Source organism: Equus caballus, chromosome 22 (assembly GCF_041296265.1).
Source record: "Equus caballus isolate H_3958 breed thoroughbred chromosome 22, TB-T2T, whole genome shotgun sequence".
Taxonomy (NCBI): Eukaryota; Metazoa; Chordata; class Mammalia; order Perissodactyla; family Equidae; genus Equus; species Equus caballus.
In genome coordinates this window covers 25,517,834-25,540,400 of record NC_091705.1, presented here as the reverse complement: position 1 = coordinate 25,540,400, position 22,567 = coordinate 25,517,834, and the positions used below count along the sequence as shown (strand labels likewise).

General features: G+C 38.0%; 1 protein-coding gene across 7 annotated transcripts in view; it reads right to left on the bottom strand.

Moving 5' to 3' along the window:
• CBFA2T2 (CBFA2/RUNX1 partner transcriptional co-repressor 2) overlaps positions 1 to 22,567 on the bottom strand; it is a 138,726-nt gene that overhangs the window by 56,354 nt on the left and 59,805 nt on the right. For 2 of the 7 annotated variants that reach the window (XM_070247310.1, XM_070247307.1), the window contains exon 2: positions 889 to 1,034. The exons of the other annotated variants lie outside the window; for them this stretch is intronic. The gene's annotated coding sequence lies outside the window, so the exon portion shown is untranslated. The remainder of the gene's footprint in view (positions 1 to 888; positions 1,035 to 22,567) is intronic. 7 annotated transcript variants of the gene reach the window in all.

The window sequence follows — 22,567 nt, the reverse complement described above, 5'->3', positions numbered from 1 at the left end:
ATCCTCCCCCATATACACACAGCTGTTAGTCTTTCATAGTGAAAAATATTATATTTTAAAAGGATGTTAACTTTTGCTATTTTAATTATATTATATTGAGTAAAAATGTTCAATGCAAAAGCATATGTGCCCAGCCCCATCTTTCAAATATTAGTAGGGTAACCACCAAGTTGATAATGACTTAAAATTTTTTTTCTAAATAACATTGCCATGCTCAGTTAACTCGGAAGTACAAATATTTTTCTTTCCTGTTCATATTTATTCTTAAAACGTTAAAAAGAGCCTGCCAATGTTAGGATTCCACTTGGTTCCATGTCCCTTAATATTTGAAAAACTGGTTCATATGTTCTCCCAGTCTGAAGAATGGCTGGCCAGCCCAAGAGTTTCTTCCTTGGGGTGGATAACCACAAAAAGAGAACTACAGACTCAGGAGTATCAGGGACCAAAGATCAAGCTCTCCCAAGATGGGAAGCCCCTGGACCACCTCCCTGGCTGACACCCAGCTTCTGTTAGGGAACTCTGGGCACTTAGGGGTTTGCCTTACTGCAAAGAGAGCACACACCATTGCTGGATAACTGAAAGTGGTTCTTGGCAATGGTCACTAATTGCTAATAGTTCTGTCTACTGGGTCTTACCACTGTCAAATATTTGAAGAAAAGATAAAAATTCCCACAACAGATAAAGACCAGGGGTGGTGTCTCCTCAGCCTCCTTGCACTCCTCCTTTCACCTCCAACCCTGAAGCTCTATGTTAGATTCATTCATTTGTGCGGCTCCCACAGTCCCAAGCTGTCCTCTGTTGTTCTTCACCATCTTTAAGTTTCAGCTCTAGTTTAAGTGATACATTTTGCATTTATACCCTTGAAGTTTCCATCTACCACAAACTTACTTTATACTTATTTTTCGTAGAAATAAGTCTTCAGGGGCCAGCCCAGTGGCACAGCGGTTAAGTTCGCACGTTCTGCTTCTTGGCGGCCCGGGGTTCGCCGGTTCGGATCCCAGGTGCGGACATGGCATCACTTGGCAAAAGCCATGCTGTGGTGGGCGTCCCACGTGTAAAGCAGAGGAAGATGGGCATGGATGTTAGCTCAGGGCCAGTCTTCCTCAGCAAAAAGAGGAGGATTGGCAATAGTTAGCTCAGGGTTAGTCTTCCTCAAAAAAAAAAAAAGAAAGAAAGAAATACGTCTTCAGTTTAATCAAAAGCTTTTTGAGGCTGCCCCGTGGCCAAGTGGTTGGGTTCACACACTTGACTTCAGCTGCCCAGGGTTCACTGGTTCCGATCCTGGGCACAGACTTGTGCAGCACTCATTGGGCCATGCTGTGGCAGCATCTCACATAGAAGAACTCGAATGACTTACAGCTAGGATATACAACCATGTACTAGGGTTTGAGGGAAAAAAGAAAAGAGGAAGACTGCCAACACATGTTAGCTCAGGACCAATCTTCCTCCCCAAAATAAAAATACACACAAAAACATAAAAGCTTGTTGATGAGGGGAAGGGGTCTATTTATAGAAATGTTCTTTTTTCCCTTCTTTCAGCTCCTCAATGTTGAACCATTCCTGCATTATGGGATTACGTTGCTGGATTATGCTGTATTACTCTTAAATACAGTATTAGTCTTTAAAATAAACCAACAATTACAGAAAAAAATAATGCAGTTTAAATCTTTCAAACAGGCCAGAAATGAAGGAGAAAGAAAGAAATATCTCGAGTTGAATGACAATGGTACTTCTTAGGTTAAAATATATTTATTTGTACCTAACTTTGTATACTAATTACAGAAAATGATTCAAAAAGTTCACTTTTTCTCCTCTAAGTTCATCATTTTAAATAACATTTGAGCAAAGCAAAAACACAGACTAACAGTGCATATTTTAAATTAAAATATCAACAACAAATAATAGTTGAGTCTACTGAATGGGAAGTTTCAATCTTCCCCTTTTAGTAGGAAGACCCAATGATTCACTCTAAATTCTTGACTTCATCACTATCAAAAATTTCTAATGCAATTTAAACCATGTGAATGAAACAATGTTTGGAACAAATGGTCCAGATGTGAGCATCTGCCTCTCATTTGCCTTGGGACAGAAATCGTGAGTTAAGATTAATGGCTTTAAATGCCAAAACAGCCCAGACATAACAAGTTAAAATGAAATACAAGAAAAATGATTCAACTTTTGGTCTTGGAACCATCCAAGATGTTTTTCCATACAGGTCCACTTAAGGGAATGTAATTAAAACTAATTTCAATCAACAGAGGCAGAGTATTACGTTTAAGTAGTAAAGTTTAGATTTAGGTAGAGACAATGCTAGGAGACTCTCCTATATACTTTTAGAAAGCTAGCAATCAAGTTCAGAGCTTTCAAACTAGGACAACCCGGAATTTCTGTGCTCTAATTATGAACCTTCTGAGAAAAAGAAAAATTAAGAGTCAAAATACCTACGTCTGTGGGATCACAGGACCTTTTCCTGATTCAGAGCTGCATTCTATCTTTACTTCCCAATTATAAATCCCTTTGGCCCTTCAGTTCTAACCAAAAAGTACTTCTGATTATTTAGAAACTCTTGACTATGAAGGATCTTAAGATTTTTTTCCCCCCCTGAGGAAGATTTCCCTTGAGCTAACATCTGCTGCCAATCCTCCTCTTTCTGAATGTGAGACGCCACCAATGTATGGTCAGTGACAGATGAGTGGTGTAGGTCCACGCCCGGGAACCAAACTCAGGCCACTGATGTGGAGCACACTAAACTTAACCACTAGGCCACCAGGGCTGGCCAAAGGATCTTAAGATTTTCAACTCATATCCAATGCAAGAATTTGCTATAGAATACAAATGGCTTCCATGAATCCAGTCTCTGCTTAAAACCATCAGAGAAAGACAGGATGAGTAGGTTCCATTGTTTTGGATAAAGAATCAACATCAACAGAACTACAGTTTACTCATCTCTAAAATAAGGGATAATTATGATAATAATTAATTGCAGTGTTAATAGGATTACATGAGCATATACTTGCAGCCCTTTTGCACACTGTAAAATACCATAGCTACCACCTTTTTAGGGGAGTGTGGCAAATGATCAAATAGAGACTGCTATGCAAAGACGAACAAAAGTATTAAATTTATATTTCAATAGCCAACCATAAAGAGTAATCACGCTTTTCCTCTATTGTTAAGCTTTTCTCCCAAAGTTAACTTTCAATTTACCATGGCCAAGGTTTTAATATCAATTTCTCCACATTTCCTCAGCCAGCCCTCTATCACTCTGTCAAAGCATAACAAAAATAGGACGGTGAATTTTGAGAGAAAACAATGATGTAGTTACAGTGCAAACTCTAAGGCTTCCTAGATTATCTATATGCTTGCTACCTTCCATTAGTTACAGTATCCGATTACTAATGTACTAGGAAGAAAAGCACAGAAATAAATGTATTTTGAACGACCAACATTCAATTAGTGGGATTAAAAAATGATTTCTCTGCCAGAAAAATGTTCATACCATTTGACTGTGTGACTTCACTCCTGCGAATTTGTCCTTAAGAAAATAACCCAAGGGAAAAAGCAATTTATACCACAGAGGAATGGTTAATTAAATAGTAGAACTGCATGTCAATGCAAACTGTGAAGGCATTAGAACTAAAATCATGGGGGCCAGCCCAGTGGCATAGTGGTTAAGTTTGCGCACTCTGCTTTGGCGGCCCCGGGTTCACTGGTTCAGATCCCAAGTGCAGACCTATGCACTGTTCATCAAGCCGTGCTGTGACAGGTGTCCCACATATATGATAGAGGAAGGTGGGAACAGATGTTAGCTCAGGCCCAATCTTCCTCAGCTTTTAAAAGGAGGACTGGCAGTGGATGTTAGCTCGGGGCTAATGTTCCTCACCAACATATATTTATATAATTATGAAGATCATTCAACACTTGGGGAAATGTATACAATACAAAACTCTGTGGGGCGAAGCCTCCTACAAAATTATATATGTGGTATGATTACGATTATTTATCAAAAATAGATACATATGGTCACAGTATGGAAAGGAACACGAAAATGAAATTCAGGACAGAGTGGAGATAACAGATAAATATCAAGTTCTTTGAATCCTTTGGAACATTGCTTATGAAATATTTTCATTTGCTCTCTCACTAAATTTTCTTGTCTACTGAAGAATTATAAGACACCCACTGTGCTGCCAAGCATTCCTAACATGTTAAGTCTTTCTTCATACACAAGCAGTATGGCAGTATGATCCAGTTACAGCGACCTCATTTTTGAAACCGTTAATTTTGAAAAGCAATTAGGGTCAGAGAACAATGGGGCAGATTATTTAAAATAGGAAGCATAACAGAAAAACCAAGATTGGAAAGTCGGAAGCCCGACCCCAGTCCTTCTCCACCTCAGCAACAGACAGGAAAAAGACTCTTAATTTAGACCGACTGGATAGGTTACAATCTCAGTAACTGGATTGTATGACTAAAGGCATGTCAGTTAACCTGTCAAAACCTCACCGTCAGTTTAAAGGCTATCAGTTTTGGGTACACAGTAAATGCTTAAACAAATAAGCACACCTAAAGCAGTGGTTCACTATCTATGTAAAATAAGCAATTAAGTCTGCCTCTCTCGGCAAACTGTTTCGTCATCAGGAAATGAAGTTAATAATCCTGTTCTAAACGATAAACCATTTTACTAAACATACCAACATCAACATCATCATCATCTTCATCATCATCTACTACTATTGTTGTTACTACCTCTACTGTTCCTACCACGAAGCTGGCTAGAGTTTACCTACTGGGCTGAGGAAGATATCTTCTAGTCTAAAAATGTCTAATTACAAACATGAGAATATGCAATCAAGAAGGGAAAACAGCAAGTCCACAACTAAACGCATAGTATGATTGACACAAGAGAGGGTACAGGAAAGTGCTTCCAGCATTTTGAGACAGTTGTCCTCTGGGAGTGAAAGTACTGAAAATGAATGCATACTACAGTAAAGCTCCCTGCAGAAAGAATACATCTGATAAAATGGTTTCTAAATGCATTGCTGGTAGAGACTTAGTCATCACCTAAACCCAAACAAGGTAACTCAGGACTTAAATATACTCAACCAACATTCCTCTATGATTTATTATTTAAATTTAACAAATAATTCATTCCCAATTGTACGCAATTTTATCCTTTATAGAAACAAGGAGATTAAAAGATTTACTAAATATGATTTACTTAATATAAAATATTGACTTTTCATATAAACATACTCAACTAAGAAACAGAGAAGAAACACCCTAAAACCTCATCAAACATTATATTCAAATTATTGGTTCATAAAAATAATTACATCTCACCAAATAAGGTTCACAATTAGTTGAATAACTTTAAACTAGAAAGCCTATAGTCAGTCTGTTCAAAGAAAATGAGACCCAGACAAGGGCTCAGTCCGTGGCCCTGGGAAATGACCCATTATCATGTGGCTAGAACAACTTTATAGTAATGACTTAAACTGAAACAAGTGATTTCTCAAATTAGTACAATAATATTCTTATATAAAGGATTGGTAGATGGCAACACAATCTAATATAAATAATGGTAGTGACAAAAACAATGTATATTCTGGGTCTATTTCTCCATTGAAACAGTGACAGATAAATACATAACAATAGAGAAAAGGCCTTGATATAATGTAAAAGTAAGAGCAGAATATAACATATTCGTGGAAATAGCATGTAAGAAGTATTTACATTTATAGGCAAAAGGTGGAAGGGAATGTGGAAAAAAGAAGTTGCTTTTAAGAAAAGATAACGCTGTCATTCCTAAAGCAAGAAGTTGCCACAATGATTCATTTTATCAATCATCACTGAAAGGCTAACATGACTGAGCACTGCACTAAGTGCTTGGAATACAAAGAGGAAGCTGCACTTCCAACCCGCAAGAAGCTCATGGTATAGCTGGGTGATAAGAGTTAAAAGACAGGGTATCAAGTAGACTGGGAGTGGGGACACACAAAAAAGAGAAGACTTAGCTGTATCCTATAAAAACAGTCAAGTCATATTATATAATCATCTAAGATCCTGTTTTGGTTCATGGTCACCATTGAGAATCAGCTAAAAACAAAGACTCCTGCCCACCAAATGAAGAGTATATCCAAATACACTAATGCTTCTGCAACCGAGTCCAGCGGTGTCTACATACAGAGCCCAAGTTACAAGTGTCTCCTCTAGAGATGTCACTCAGCCTACCATCCTAACATACATTTTAGTTCACTGGCTAGCAAATTTTAAGACTAACTTTTCACTCTGTGTTTGAGAACAGGGAACAGATGGTCTACACAGCATAAACTCTCCCAAGAACTAATTTTTACCAATCACATGTGGTTAAGACCCAGATTTATACCTACAGATTAATGAGAGACAGAAACTCTCATAATGACTTGACAATTATTCAGTGTGACAGCTGTTTGTACCACTACCAAATGTGAGTTTTAAAACATAGGCTAACACCTCTGGTTCCTCTGGATTAAAACAAAACAAAAAACAAAAACAAAGAACCTGAGTTACAATATCTATCACAGGTATAAAACAAGGCTTCGCAAGGAAAGTTTCAGAAGGTAATACTTAGAAATTACATAACTGACAAAGAAAGTCACAGGCATACATACTCACTGATTCCAATGTTCATGCTGTATAGTATAGCTTCAGGACACATTGCCATTAAAAAACAAAACCAAAAAATAGCAACATTATCTGTATGCCGCAAATGAGTTTTACCCAAATGGTAAGAAACATCACATTCCTGGGTGATATTTTTGATGCTTCTTATTTCTGATGCTTCTATCAGCAGCTGAATAATGAAGAACATCAAAAAACTTCTGGTCACATCACAAGGCCCCAAATGCATAATTTGTTCATTTTGGTTTTCTACCTCACATATAGTAAGACCCTTGAGAGTTGGAGCCATGTCTGTCTGGATCACTGCTGTATTCCCAGTGCCAAGTCCAGTGGCCAGAACATAGTACATACTTGATTCTTATTTGTTTCATAAATAAAGTCAACTCTTAGGTATTTCTTAGTGGGTTATACAGAATGATCACGTGTTCCTAATAACAGGACTATTGGGTTAAAAAACAATCAAGATGTGAAACTAGAACCAGAACTTTGCTTTAAATTCAAATAAAAATAAGGTAAACGTTGGCTTTGCTTCTAAGGGGGGATAACCCAAAGCATTCTTCCATTTTAAAGTATTTTGCTCCACACCTTTCCTTACATATATACACTTTATTTTTAATACAAAAGAGAAATTATACTGTGAGGTAATATTATTCTTCAAGTTTGCACTGGAACTACATAAAATGTACATTTTCTAACAGTTTTAGGAATTCACAACAAAAAAAAAGACAGGGATAGACAACAAGAAGTTTTTATGATAATGTTAAGGATATACAATAGTTAAACAATCTTAAAAAAGAACAAAGTTAGAGCACAAACTACTCAATGGCAAGTGATTTTTAGTAAAGGTGCCAAACCAACAGAGAAAGAAAAGTCTTTTCAACAAATATTGCTGGAACTGAATATCCAAGTGAAAAAAAGTTCATCTCAGTCCTATGTCACTCGATCAACAAAAATAAATTCAAGATAGATTGTAGACTAACACCCAGAATCAAAAAGTCTCTAGAAAAAGAACAAGAGAATATAACATCTTCATAATCTTATAGTAAGCAAAGAATTCTTAGGTCACAAAAAAGCACAAACCATAGAATTTTTATAAAGTAATAAATTAGACTTTATGAAAATTAAGGTTTTCTGCGCTTCAAAAGACATCATTAAGAAAATGAACAAGATGGGCCATAGATAAGAAAAATTATTCACACCTTACATATCTAACAAAGGACTCATATCTAGAATGTATATAGAACTCTGACACATCAACAACAAAAACATAAATAACCTAATTTTTGAAAATGAGATTTGAAAAGAGATTATTCAGCTATAGCAATGTCCAATACATACAGTTGGTCAATAGCATTAATCATCAAGGAAATGCACATTAAAATCACAATGAGTTACCATCACACACTCACTAAAACAGCTAAAGTAAGAGAGATTGACTAAATGTTAAGGAGGATATGGAACTCCCATACATTGCTGGTAGGAGTCTAAAATGGCACAGCCACTCTAGACTGCTGGAGAACTGTTTAGCAGTTTCCCATAAAATTAAACATACATCTACCCAATGACTGAATAATTCCACCCCAAGAGAAATTAAAACATGTTCACAAAAACTACAGGAATGTTTATAGCAGCCTTATTCATAATAGTCAAAAACTGGAAACAAACCAAATGTCCACCAACAGGTGAATGGACAAAAGGAGGTACATCCATCCAACAGAATACTGTAATATCAAAAAGGAACAAGCCACTGATTAAAGGAATTACATGTATGAAACTCAAAACACAAAAGCCAGACACAAAGGAATACACACTGTATGGTTCCATTTACATGAAATGGAAATACAGGAGGAGAAATGAGACACTGATTGCAGAGGTAAGAATTTTCTGGTAAATTTAAGTGTTCTAAATTTTAAGATGATGGTTACACAAGAGCAGACAACTATAAAAACTCACTGGACTGAACACATTTATCTGTGCATTTTGTTAGTTATGTATATTTTTAAAATCAGCATGAAAGGATTTCACCACCTATTCCACTGCCCCCTCTAAGGGCAGTTTCTGCCTATAGATGTTATGATATCTTCTTGACATGTGGAAACCTACTCAGGCTATCTCTGTACCTCAGGTCTCTGTACAACAGCTATGAAAGGGTCTTCTTTCATATCTTCTCTGAAGTCAGTTTATGCCATACTTCAAATTTCCTGCAGTATTTCATCCTGAAGGGTGAGCTTGATAATCAGACCAGCACTCTTGCATCCTGACTGACCAGCATTCAGTTCCAATCAATAACAGATGTGGGAATGGTGCCAGGGTGGGCCTTATGCCAAAGTAACAATTCTTCTCCTTTTCAAGAGCAAATATCCTTCTTAAGCTCCAAGTCATCCAAATGGAGAGAATGACATCTGGAAATACACTACAATGCCATGTGTCTGGCCCCTCTGGATGATGGCTGTAGGCACTGCAAGCAGAGGACTGCGGTGCCAGCGTTGTGGGAGACTGCAGAATATAGCAAGTCCACAATCTGTAACATGGAGAAAGCGCTAAAAGTTCGAAGGGAAAGTAGTAGAGTAGCAAATGGGGGCAAGTAGCAGTTCATTTAATAAAATTCCCCTGATTATGGTTCTTTTTACAAATAAATGGGAATTGTTTATCTTATTTCCATATTCAACTTTGGCCTCAATTCTCTATTGTTCACAGCCTTGACTTCTCAATTCTTTATCATTTTGCTGGGATCTATTTAAAAAAAACTATTACTCTCGAGGAAACTAATATTCATTGAAAGTAAATTCAATCACATAAATTGCCTTAGAAAACATTACAAAATTTATAGAGATGTGGAAAAATGTGAATTAAGTGTACAAACACCAAAGTAGTCGGCTGTAAAGAAAAAAAGAGGGGTGGGAGGAGAGGCCAATTTACTTTTGGTCTTATGTTGTTGTTTCTGTAACTGTTTGTATTATTCTTATATTAACTTGTGATATTTTGATGTTATTTGTATTATGCAACCATTTATTCTAATAATGACTAAAAAGTGACCAATTGATAAGAAAGGAAAGTTGATTTAAAAGACCTTCTTTCAGATGCCCGCAAACGCTAGCCACTTTTTTTTAAATCCATACTGATAATGAAGCAGGTTTCCAATTTATTCAAGATTTCAGCGGGGCAAGACTTTGTTGTTGGGAAGGATAAACAAGTCAGGAAGCAACTACAATAATAATAGCTACTATTACTCTCCATTTCTATTTATTCATTTGTAAATGATAACATTTATTTATTTATTATGTGCAAAGACTGGTGCTAAGCACTGTATAAATATTTTATTTACACAACACCTCCAAGACAATGGGAGTTACCATCATCATTACCACTTTACTCAACCAGAAACAAAGGCTCAGGTAAATTAAATTATGCCCAAGGTCATACAGCTAAAAAGAGGTGACAGCTCTGCTGGACTCCAGAGCCCATCACTATAGCAAAAGAAATCTAAATTGAATGAAGCTGAAAGAGCGAATTATTATAGGACTCAATGATTTTGCACATTGTGACCAAAAGTTTAATAAGAGAAAAGAAATAAACATTGATCATAGTGCAAAGAGACTTCATATTCTTCTATAGTTCCTGTCTTTCTACACAAATATGTGAAGGTAAATGTATAAGCTGTTATATGGGAACCCATTTATGTCCTCAATTGACAGAGAGGTTTCTGACAAAGCAGGCCCACTCTGTCAAATGAACGGGCTGGAGGAATAAGAAAACATAAACCATGATTTTCAAAATGTTGGCTCCACACCAAGATCATCCTTTTCTTCCCAGGATAGCTCCTCAAAGTTAACAATCCAAAAAGTTCTTTCCTTCACTGTTTCCAATAATCCAGGTACCTTTAGAAAAATGGATAAATACCACATACAATCACAAATATAAAGGGTCAAGAGCAAGCACTGCTCATTGAAATGACTATTTTAACAAGGACACTCTAAAACATAACCTTCCACCTTGTTTTCCAAGAGAAGCTGAAAGACACATAGATCAAAACCAGATAGAAAATAAAATCTCTTTGGCAAACATTTCAGTGACATAATTAGCACCTATTCAATTCATCTGTTAAGACAGCTCAATCTTATTTTGGCATTAAACTAAAATTAGTTTAGGGAAGATGGAATAAACATGGCAATAAGCGAACTGGGAAATGTACCAACTATGGGATCTCATGGATAACTTCACCCAATATAGAACATAAGTCCTCTTAGAGATGGAGTACACTATAAGTTTGGAATGGTTTAACTTGAACTCTTCCTCCAAACCCTGTGACCCTCACAAGTGTGAGCAGAAATATGAATATGCTACAGCAAAAGGCTACAACTGCAGCTTGCAGATGTCGGGCTGTTAGCTCTGTGATCAGCAACCGTGCTGTCTGCCTTGCTGGCTCTCCTCCTCGTCACTGCCTCATCAGTCAGCACTATGGCTGTGCCCAGAGGACTGAGACAGGTTCTTCCTGTTGGACAGCACCCTCTGTAATCAAGCAAAGGAAAAAGACCTTATCTGGGAACTGACAGTCATCATAGAAATTTCTCTTCAAGATTCTATATTCTTGCCTCTTAATGACCAACCCTGGAAAAAACTGCTGATATGATGATGCTGACTCAGTTTTCTCCTCCATAAAAATGAAAATACTATCACCTGGGTTTTATTTCCTTTCCCTGGGGAGCTATTATGAATGAGGATAAAAAGCTTTTAAAATTAAAAGCACAATGCAAATAGAAAGCTATAATATAGTGGGAAGTGAATCCAAACAACATAAATGGAAGGTAGATGGGCACTTTGGCAAGGCAAATAACCATGTCTGCCATCAGAGCAAACTTCTAAGTTCCAATATCTACTTATATATTAAAAGATCTGCAACAGAAATGAAGCAGGCATAAAGCCTATAAAACAGGCTGTGCCCTCTCCCTAAACTGGCCCGCCTTCCCCATCTCAGGCACCTCGGAAACTCCTACCTTAAAATCCAACGCGAACCTCACCTCTTCATTGGCCCACCCAGATACTCCTCAATTGCACCTTGACAGAATTAAACTCTCCCATATCTGCACTCTCACAGCCTCTTATAAACAGCTGTACAATGTCATCTGTCATATTGTACTACCCGAAATTTGTTTCCGTGCCCGTCTCTGTCCAGTAGCCCATGTGAGTTCCTCAAATTCCTCACTATTAAACATAGCACCTACCTAGAATATGTGATACATAGACTAAGTGTAACTCTTTCCTAATTCTAGTTAACTAATAATTCAAATGCAGTATAGAAAAGCTTCTATATCTTTCCTATTAAGGCAGAACTTCCCAAGCTGTGTGCCAAGTAACACTGGAGAGATGTGAATGATTATGAGTATACTGAGATAATGATTTCCTCAGCATGGGATGGCCAGAACTTATCAATTTCTTTGTGTGCTATGATGTGAAAAGGTTGGAAAGCACTATATAAACTTGAAATGAAGGTTTAATTTTTTTAAATATTAAACTAACAGAAAAGTAGGGTTAAACACTACACAAATGGTGACATCAATTGAGGCATCAAGAAAAAATACAATGACTAGAATAACTGCTTCACATACTGTTGACTAGAAAATAAATGTTTCAGAACATTGGCATCAGGTAAAGAATCATATCCTGAAAGAGAAAAATAACACAGCCACCTTGCATAGCAGTCAGCCTGTGTAAACACCATATGGTATACTAATTTAATCAAAAAGAACCCCAGAATTTACTTTTTCATCCTGCAGATAAAAACAAAAATAAAGTTGTTAGAAATATTTTAAAAATTATTTTGCCATCCCCAAATGTCTAATAAAATACATATAGTACCCAAGCTTATTCATCCTTTTGAAACTTCCCTTTGAAACCACAAAAACACTTATAGGCCAGATTAAAACAAAACTAATCAGTTCAGTCTTTTCATTTTCATCTGTATTTTAAAACTAATCATTACTTTGCATCTCACACACACACACAGAGGTTCAAATCCTCTGGCCCTCTCTATTCCACCTATAATAGACAAAATCCAGACCTCTGCCGTCTCTTGCCTAGAGTACAGAAATCATCTCAAAATGGTCTCCCTGACTCTAAGATTGCTCTCATGAAACTCATCTTTTGCCCAGAAGCCTCCATCATCAAAAATGCCAACCAACTCATACTTTCCTGCTTTAAAAACAAAAAAACTAGGGCCCGCCCTGTGCCCTAGTTTTGGCAGCCTAGGTGTTTGGTTCTCGGGCAAGGACCTACACTACTCATCAATGGCCATGCTGTGGCTGTGGTGGGTGACCCACATACGAAACAGGGGAAGGCCAGCACAGATGTTAGCTCAGGGCAAATCTTCCTCAGGCAAAAAGAGGAAGATTGGCAAAAGATGTTAGCTCAGGGTGAATCTTCCTCAGTCAAAAAAGTGTAAAAGCAAAATAACTTTAAGAGTCCGGGGGCTGGCCCCGGGGCTGAGTGGCTAAATTTGTGCGCTCAGCTTTGATGGCCCAGGGATTCGCTGGTTTGGACCCTGGGCATGGACCTAGCACCGCTCATCAAGCCATGCTGAGGTGGCATCCCACATAGCAGAGCCAGAAGGGCCTACAACTATGTACTTGGGAGCTTTGGGGAGAAAGAAAAAAAAAGAAGAAAATTGGCAACAGATGTTAGCTCAAGTGCTAATCTTGGAAGAAGGAAAAAAAAAAAACCAACTCTGAGAGTCTTAATCCTATTGCCTACAGGATAGTCTACGGTCCTGAAAAAAACATAGAACGCTGTATAACCTAGACACTGACTACTTCTCTAGTCTTATTATCCTCCACTTTTGACCTCATACTTGACTGGGTCTCTTCTCTCCATCTTCTCCAGGCTAACTTTTATTCATACACGAAGAACTGACCTGGGTATCATCTCTTCACAGGACACCTATTCTGATTCACTATGAAAGAATAAAAGCCTCTCCTAGGTATGTGTTCTCTAACCAGATGATGAGACCAAGGTAAAAACCCAGGGTTTTTCCTTTTTGTGTTAACTTAGCTAGGTTAGTGAAGGGCTGAGAGGCAACAGCTTCATTCCACTTAGAATCCTTCTCCAATTCCTTGGCTCTTGCTCTTCTGTCAGTATTAAGAGCTGTCTTTTTAATGTTTTTTTACCGTACGCCACCACAAAACCCTTTGGATATTAAGAAAGTTAAAGTACAAAGACTGTACAAATTGTTTTTAAGGAAGAGAGTATCTTTGTGTTATTAAATTAGTCCCCTACTATATATGAATGTTTCACATGCACCTTTCTATTGCCTTACCAAGACCCATACTTTTTTTTTTCTTTTTTTTGAGGCAGATTAGCCCTGAGCTAACTACTGCCGGTCTTCCTCTTTTTGCTGAGGAAGACTGGCCCTGAGCTAACATCCATGCCTATCTTCCTCTATTTTATACGTGGGACGCCTACCACAGCATGGCTTTTGCCAAACGGTGTCATGTCCACAATGGGGATCTGAACCGGTGAACCCCGGGCCGCCAAGAAGAGGAACGTGCGAACTTAACTGCTGTGCCACCGGGCCGGCCCCAAGACCCATACTTCTTAAAACCTCACTCACTCCAAGTCTTTGGCCACTCATTTGGTGATTTTCTGCCTATGCTCAAAAAGATGCATGCAACATCACAGGTAGTCAAGACTGCGTCCCACAAGGAACTGTCCTCCTCAATCTCAATCAGAGTACGTACTCAAAAGGTCAGAGGCACAACGTGCCACAAAAGTGCGGAACGTTTTACATCCATCATCTCTTTGTGTTCTCAAAATCATCACCTGTTCCTCAACTGAACTTGGATGTTCTTAAACTCTTCCCATTTCTCCTTAGCACTTCTCATTGTTGGAATGTATATATCAACCATTTTAAATATATATAAAACATGTATATTTAGGCTACCACATGCAGTCACACGTCACTTAACAATGGGGACATGTTCTGAGAAATGAGTAGTTAGGCAATTTCATCATTGTGTGAACATCATAGAGTGCACTTACACAAACCTAAATGGTATAGCCTACTACATACCTAGGCTATCCAGTACTAATCTTATGGGGGACCACCACCATATATGTGGTCCGTCATTGACCAAAATGTCATTATACAGCACACAACTGTACTACTTATTTATCATCTTTACTATTTGTTTCTTCCAGAGGAATTTAATCTCCACAAGGGCAGGGGTTTTGCTTTATTCACTGACGTAACTTCAATGACTATAACAGTGCTTGGTACATAGTGGGTGCCTAATAAATATTTAAATGAATGGACAAATACCAGCGAGGGCAGATTTGACAATTATTTGAAAGCACCCTTCCTCTCTTAACATACAATCCATCAGCAAGTTTAGAAAACTCAACCTACCTTTAAAACATACCAAATCACTTCCATCTTCCACTGCCATGAACAAAGTTACACTAACTTCCACCGCACCTAGTCCAAACTTACAATTTTTTACTTCTGTTCTTGCTGCTTTCAGCCATGCTCCCAAACAATTCTTTCTCTATACTACAGGAAGCGTGAACTTTATAAAACATAAATCAGATCACGTTACTATCCCACTGATAACCCTTGAATGGTGACCCACCACTCTCAGAATAAAACCCCAATTCCTCACCCTGGTTTATAGAGCTCTCCAAGAGCTGTCTCTACCTCTCCAACTTCCCTCTCTATCCTCTTCTCTTCATCTGTTACATTCTAACTACACTAGCATTTTTCTATTCACTCAAAATATCAAGCTGATTCCCACCATAGGACCTCTACACTGCTTTTCTCTGTCTGGAATATTCTTCCATCTGATACCTACTCGGCTACTTCCTTATTATTCAGACCACAGCTAAGTTTACTTCTTTAGATAGCCCTAAACTGACCATTTACTATCATACTCTCTTTTTTTGTTAATGGATATCTATTGCTTAGTATTCTATTTCTCTTATCTCAACTTAACATTTTTTTTTAAAAATCTCAAACTTGCAAGAACAGTACAAAGAACTCCCTTGGTATCATTCACCAAAATTCACCAATTAACTGACCAATTTCTTTTTATCATTATCTATCTATCTACCCATAAATTCATTTACATCCCTACATACTTTTTTGTCTAAACCACTTGACAGGAAAGCTGGAGACATCGTATTTCCCTACCCTTAAATATTTTAGTTTGCAATTGCTAAGAACTAGCATATTCACTTATATCACCACAGTAAGATTACCAAAATAATTAACATTAATACCATGCCACTATCTAATCTACAGACCTTATTCTAAAATTAACCTAGAAGGAAAAACTGTGACAAAGATGTAATATGAGAAGATAATTTGATAAGTATATTGGTAAACCTAATATTGGTTGTAAAAATAATAATGGCAATTATTATTTTGACTATGGTAAGTATAAAACACAAAGTTGAGGGGCCAGCCCGGTAGTGTAGTGGTTAACTTTGCACACACCGCTTTAGTGGCCCAGAGTTCATGGGTTCCAATCCCAGGCACAGACCTACATACCACTCATCAAGCCATGCTGCGGCAGTGTCCCACATACAAAATAGAGAAAGACTGGCACAGATGTCAGCTCAGGGACAATCTTCCTCAAGTAAAAAGAGGAAGATTGGCAACAGATGTAGCTCAGGGCCAATCTTTCTTACAAAAAACAAACAAACCCCAAACAACAACAACAACAAAGTAGAAATAAAATCCTAGACAGCAGTAATATATTAAGAAAAGAAGTTGCTGAATTTGAAGTATTCTAAGATCTCTGTACTTAAAAAATAAATAAATAAATATGTGAATTAAAGTTTTGGACTTTAAGTATACAGATTAAAATTTTAAGAATAACCATCAAAATAATTGAAATTAAACATCCAAACAAAAAGAAATACAGAAAACATTTTTTAATCTCTAAGGAAAAGAGGAAAGAAAGAAACTGAAATGAAAATTTTAGAAACCTAAAATGATACCAACAAGTCCAAATATGGTAACAACCCACTGAATATAGATAGATACAAACTACCAAGTAAAAGAACATTTTTAGATTGAATTCAAACAAACAAAGTCCAAGCATTTGATATTTGTAAGACTCACATGTAAACCATAACAGACTGAAAGGTTAAGAAAAAATGATGAAAAAAGGCAAAAGGATTAGCAATATTAATATTAGAGAAAATAGACTTTAATTCAAAAAGCACTGTTGGAGACCAAAAAAAGTCATTATCTACATAATAAAGGAGTGATTCAATAGGAAAATATAATTAACTTGAACAAAGCATGCACCCAACAATACAAGTTTAAAAACAAAATTTTGACAGAACTGCAAAGAGGAATGAAAAACACACAATCACAGTGGAAGATTTTAACACATCTTTCTTAGAAAGTGATAAGACTGAAAAATTAGTATGGTTATAGCATATTTGAAGAATACAACCAACAAGTTTGACATATATGGGAATGTTCATTAGGTAGTGAGATGAAAGGATTTTGGAGTTCAAAGGACAAATACAATTTAAAGATACAAATTTGAGAGTCATCAGCATACAGACATGATTAAAACGACGGGAGAATGAGACTGCAGAATGCAGTTAAAGGGCATAAGCAATCACCCTCAAAAGAAAAGGAAAATATGGAGTATAGAATATCCTCTAACGTCTATCTTCAAACTCAGCCACTATTTTCACTTGTCCAGTTAAGAGTATGCAAAATATGAGAAAACAGAATAGTGGCGCATTAAAAAGAAACAAACCAAAAAACATTGAAGGACCTACAAAAATCTGTACTAAAGTGTTTGAAGTTGACTTCAAAAAACAATAAAATTCCTAGGGGGCTGGCCCCGTGGCCAAGCCGAGCGGTTAAGTTCATGTGCTCTGCTTTGGCGGCCCAGGGTTTCGCCAGTTCGAATCCTGGGGATGGACATGGCACCGCTCATCAAGCCATGCTGAGGCGGCATCCCACATGCCACAACTAGAAGGACCCACAACTAATACACAACTATGTACGGGAGGGCTTTGGGAGAAAAAGGAAAAATAAAATCTTTAAAAACAACAACAACAAAATTCCCAAGACAAATCACCAGTTCTCCTGCCCCTCCACAAAACACACTTTTAAAAGATTAGGCGTCAGAGATGGTTCCCTTCACGGGAAAGAAGGGAAACACTTTATTTTTATTCACTCTCCAAAATAAAGATGGAAAACATTTCTAGATCCATTACACCACGTCTGCCATTCTCCACCTACTTTAGACATTACTGAACAGCAGGGCTAGTATTGAAGTAAGTGCTCAAAGTTTTCGTGCTAAGTATGCCTCATTTGCCTCACCTCAGGCCCAGCCCTGCTGAAGAATCTCTACCATAACTGTTATTTGGGCAAACAAAGAACACATGGCTATTTGCCATGCTTCTTTTCTTGGGGCAACAGAAGGACAACACAGTTTCCATTTGGGGGGGAAAAAAGCTTACTGTCAGCTTCATCACGGCATTAGCACCAGGAATGCTATGGGACAACTTATCTCATTAAACATGATAAACAGAAAATTATTCTCACACTAGACTGCAAACTCCTTTTCCTATTCGACTCTTTCCATAGTGCCTAGCATGACAGAATAAAAGAACCGTATTTCTCTTCAGACGGGCCACTAAAGGAAAACCACTCTTCATGAGCGTTAAAAAAAAACTAAAAGCACATGCCCACACCTCAAGACAATAACATCTACAGCGACACTGTGCTTATAATCAGTCCCAACTTTAACTAGCTTCAAGTTTCAAACCAAAGTACATTTAATTTGGAGTCAGAAGACTATTTCAAATCTCAACTCTCCCTTTTCCTGACCTCTCTACCTCTAACCTTCCATTTCTCCACTGCTTAAATGAAAGAGCAAATTAAAAAACTCTCAAAAAACTCTTCAAAAACTATAAATCCTAATTGTTTCTCAATGTAATCACACCACTCTACCTGGAGACTTGTCTTCACTGGAGCTGTCAGGTAAAATGCTGGCTGATAGGAATCTTCAGATTCTAGGACCTTTGTAAACCCCAAATTCCAAAAGAGGAAGAAAGGAAAAGAAAGAAAAGGAAAAAAGGAAGAAACGCAAAAGGACATTTCCCCAAGAGAAATGGCCTTAAGTTCCATAATTATTTATGATAAAAGGACCACACAGCTAAATACTGAAATTGTTCCTTTAAATGTCAAAATTATTAAATAACTTAATTTTGTTAAAAACAAGACAGTAGGCCCAAAATGGAGTCACTTATGCTAAACCCCATGTCACCAACCTTAATACTTTACTTAATTACAGTTCTGGCCTCTCCCAGGAATGGAATCTCAAACCAGTCAATCAGGAATTAACCTGGTCAGCACTAGTGAGGTAATGTGCTTGATAGACCCCTGGTGTCCCCTAAAGGAATGTTACCTTGCCACATCCTCTTTTTGCTAATATAACTTCCTTGTCCCACTCTCTTCTGCCTAGAAAAGTCTTCCTTTTTTTTTTTTGAAGGAAGATTAGCCCTGAGCTAACTGCTCCCAATCCTCCTCTTTTTGCTGAGGAAGACTGGCCCTGAGCTAACATCCATGCCCATCTTCCTCTACCTTATATGTGTGACACCTGCCACAGCATGGCTTGCTGAGTGGTGCCATGTCAGCACCCGGGATCCAAACCAGTGAACCCCAGGCCGCCGAAACGGAACTGTGCACTTAACCGCTGCACCATGGGCGGCCCCAAGTCTTCCATTTTGTACAGCTCCTCGGAGCTCCTTTATATGTGCTAGATGGGATGTTGCCTGATTCATGAATCACTGAATAAAGCCAATAAAATCTTTAAAATTTACTTGGTTTAATTTCCCTTTTTAACAATTGAAATGTTGTAACCTCAAGATTTTACTTTAATACTGGGTTGCACAGCTAAACACTCAGCAGTCAAAAGATCTTAGTCAATTATCTCCCCCTTCATTTTTCTGCACTGTTTACTTGTAAAGGATATCAGGACCAGATACTCTTCACTGATAGGAGTAGTGACTTTGTGACAATTTATCAGGAGCCAGTAAGAATTTAGATTTAGAGTTTTAAGCTGGAATTTAACCTGACTACAATTGTGATTTAGACCAATAACCAAAATAGAACACTTAATTTGTTTAGTGATGACGCAAGAAGTCTAGGACCCCAAACTCCTGTGATATTTATCACAATAAATAAACTAGAACAACCATTTGTACAAACACAGAGGGCAAACAACAAAATAATGCAAAATCAGAGGATTGAACTAATTCAAATTGCATGTAGTTTTCCCACAAAACCTATTATTATTTTAAAGTAGCCCCCTTTCCTAACGTACTGCCTACCCCGATTAAATTTAGTAAACCAAAAAGCAAATGACCAAAATTTCTGTGTCCCCACCCCCACTCCCACCCCAGGGGCCTACTGGGCTTTGGTTTGCTTGGATGCTATGGGTGTGGTATGAAATATTTAAAGCAGTGACTAAAATTTTCCATAAAAGCCCATCCAAAGTCTAAAAGCTTTACTACCCAGAAACAGATTCACCTCTAGACATTTCAAAGATTTACTATTCCACTATGATGCTCTGGTTTTTTACATTTAATATTTAGGTAGGAGGTGGTAAAGGGGGAGAAAGAGGGTGTAATTAGTTTTGCTTGTAAAACGTTCATCACAGTTGTAGTGCCAACTGAGCTATACAGCCTATTGGGGGTCTAATAGATTTCAGGGTATTATAGTTTGAGTAATAGAGGTGGAGGTTGTGGTGGAAATCAATAAATGGCTACTACTTCTTTGCACAGACCCATATGGAAGTAATCAAGCGCAAGGGTGGCAGCTGGGGCCAATAACAGTCACCTGCAGTTGAGGGACATGGGGGTTTCAGATGGGTTTTTAATGCTAATTTCCTACAGAAACAATGAGCTAGAAAGAGCAGAGTAACAGACGAGGCCGGATGAAGAGAGACCAGCCAGAACAATGGCTGCACCTGGTGCTGGGAGCAGAGGGACAGAGCCGGCACGCGCCCGCCGGCAGCAGAGGGCACATCTGTCACCCTCAAACCGGCCCATCCCCCAGCTCTTCCAGCAGGGTAAGTAATGCAAGGTCCCTAAACATTAACAGCTTGCCACACAGCAACAGGTTTGAGTTTTTAAGGCTGCTGCATTCTCTCCATGCACCTTTCTCCCATGACTAAGAATTAGTTAAGGATGCAGGGTTGGTGCCCTGTCAGTCTGAAGAGAGACCTTGAATATACACAACACATTTTAACAAAGTCTCTTAATTATTGTGACTTCGATGTTTAGGGAGGACTAAGAAAAATCATATGGAAAGATAAATCTTATTGGGTATTCATGCAGCAAATATCACGCTTGTTACTTTCTAACTTAATCCTCAGAAACCCCAATAATAGCTATGCTTACTCTCATTTTTCAGGTGAGAAGATTGAGGCTTAGAGGTGAAGGTTAAATTAGCTCATGGTTACACAACCTAATGCCAAAGCCTACACACAATCTTTTCACGGCCTTTCCTCCACCTGTCCTAACTACCCTAACCAAATGAAAATACATATTCTACTTACTTCCAAACTCCAGCTATGAGAAGCTACTGCAGATATATGTACATATATACTCTATACAGAATTGCACCCCACCTTTGCAGGCATCTCTAACAAGCTGCTGAGGACTGAATGATAAGGATTTCCACTAGCTGTTGCTTTAAACAAAGCACAACTGGGGGCCGGCCCCGTGACCGACTGGTTAAGTTCTGCGCTCCGCTGCAGGCGGCCCAGTGTTTCGTTGGCTCGAATCCTGGGCGCGGACATGGCACTGCTCATCAAACCACGCTGAGGCAGCGTCCCACATGCCACAACTAGAAGGACCCACAACGAAGAATACACAACTATGTACTGGGGGGCTTTGGGGAGAAAAAGGAAAAAAAATAAAATCCTAAAAAAAATTTTTTTTTAATTTAAAAAAAAAAAAGCACAACTGGTTGCTTTTGCAGGTTTTGGCATGCTTTAGGAAAGTAAATCCATATGCATTTTAAGTTTCCCCGCATAAATGTGACGCCACATAGGTCTTAAGTGAAACGCTGTTTGGAAAGCCCATTAGCCAGTGAGAATATAAAAAACAGTTACAATGAGTTGTTTTTCTGCAAGATATAGCCACCACTCATTCCTATATTTATTGACTTAACGTGGAGGGAAAATTAAACAACCCACACAGTCCATCATAGTACAAACCTTTTAATTAGTTTCTTGGTATAAATCACGTTCAAAAAAGGGGTAGGGAGATATGCATGTATACAGATATCTCAGAAGCAAACAATTACTCTTGGATTTGGAAAGATAGCAACAACAGCTAGGCATAATTGAAAACATAGCAGAAACTAGTATTGTGTAGCTATGCATTTCACAAAGTCTGATTTAAGGCACTGCGATCTAATAAAAAGCGAACCTTTCCATCCACCCACTACGCTTCTTCCAAACACGAGGAGTCCAAATCCTTCCTGTCCTTCTAAGTTCTGAACAAATGCCACCTCTTCCATGAAGCTTCTGATTGCCTGAGTTGGCAGTAATTTCCAGGACTTATCCACTTTTGTACAGTTTATCTCCTCTACAAGACTTTTTTATTCCTTACCATATTATTACACATAATAGGCAATCCAAAAATGTTTGTAGAATGAACGTCCTGGAAATTCAGAAGACAACTCCAGTGCAAGCTCAGCCACCAACTAGGGTATTAAACTCTGGGCCACGCACACTTTTTACCATACCTCTCCCCTTCCCTCAAATTCCTTATCTATAAAACAATGCATTTGACTAGAATATCCTTAATACTCTTTTCAATCCTAACATTTCCAATAGTCATCCCTGGGGACTCAGCACTTGCAACACTG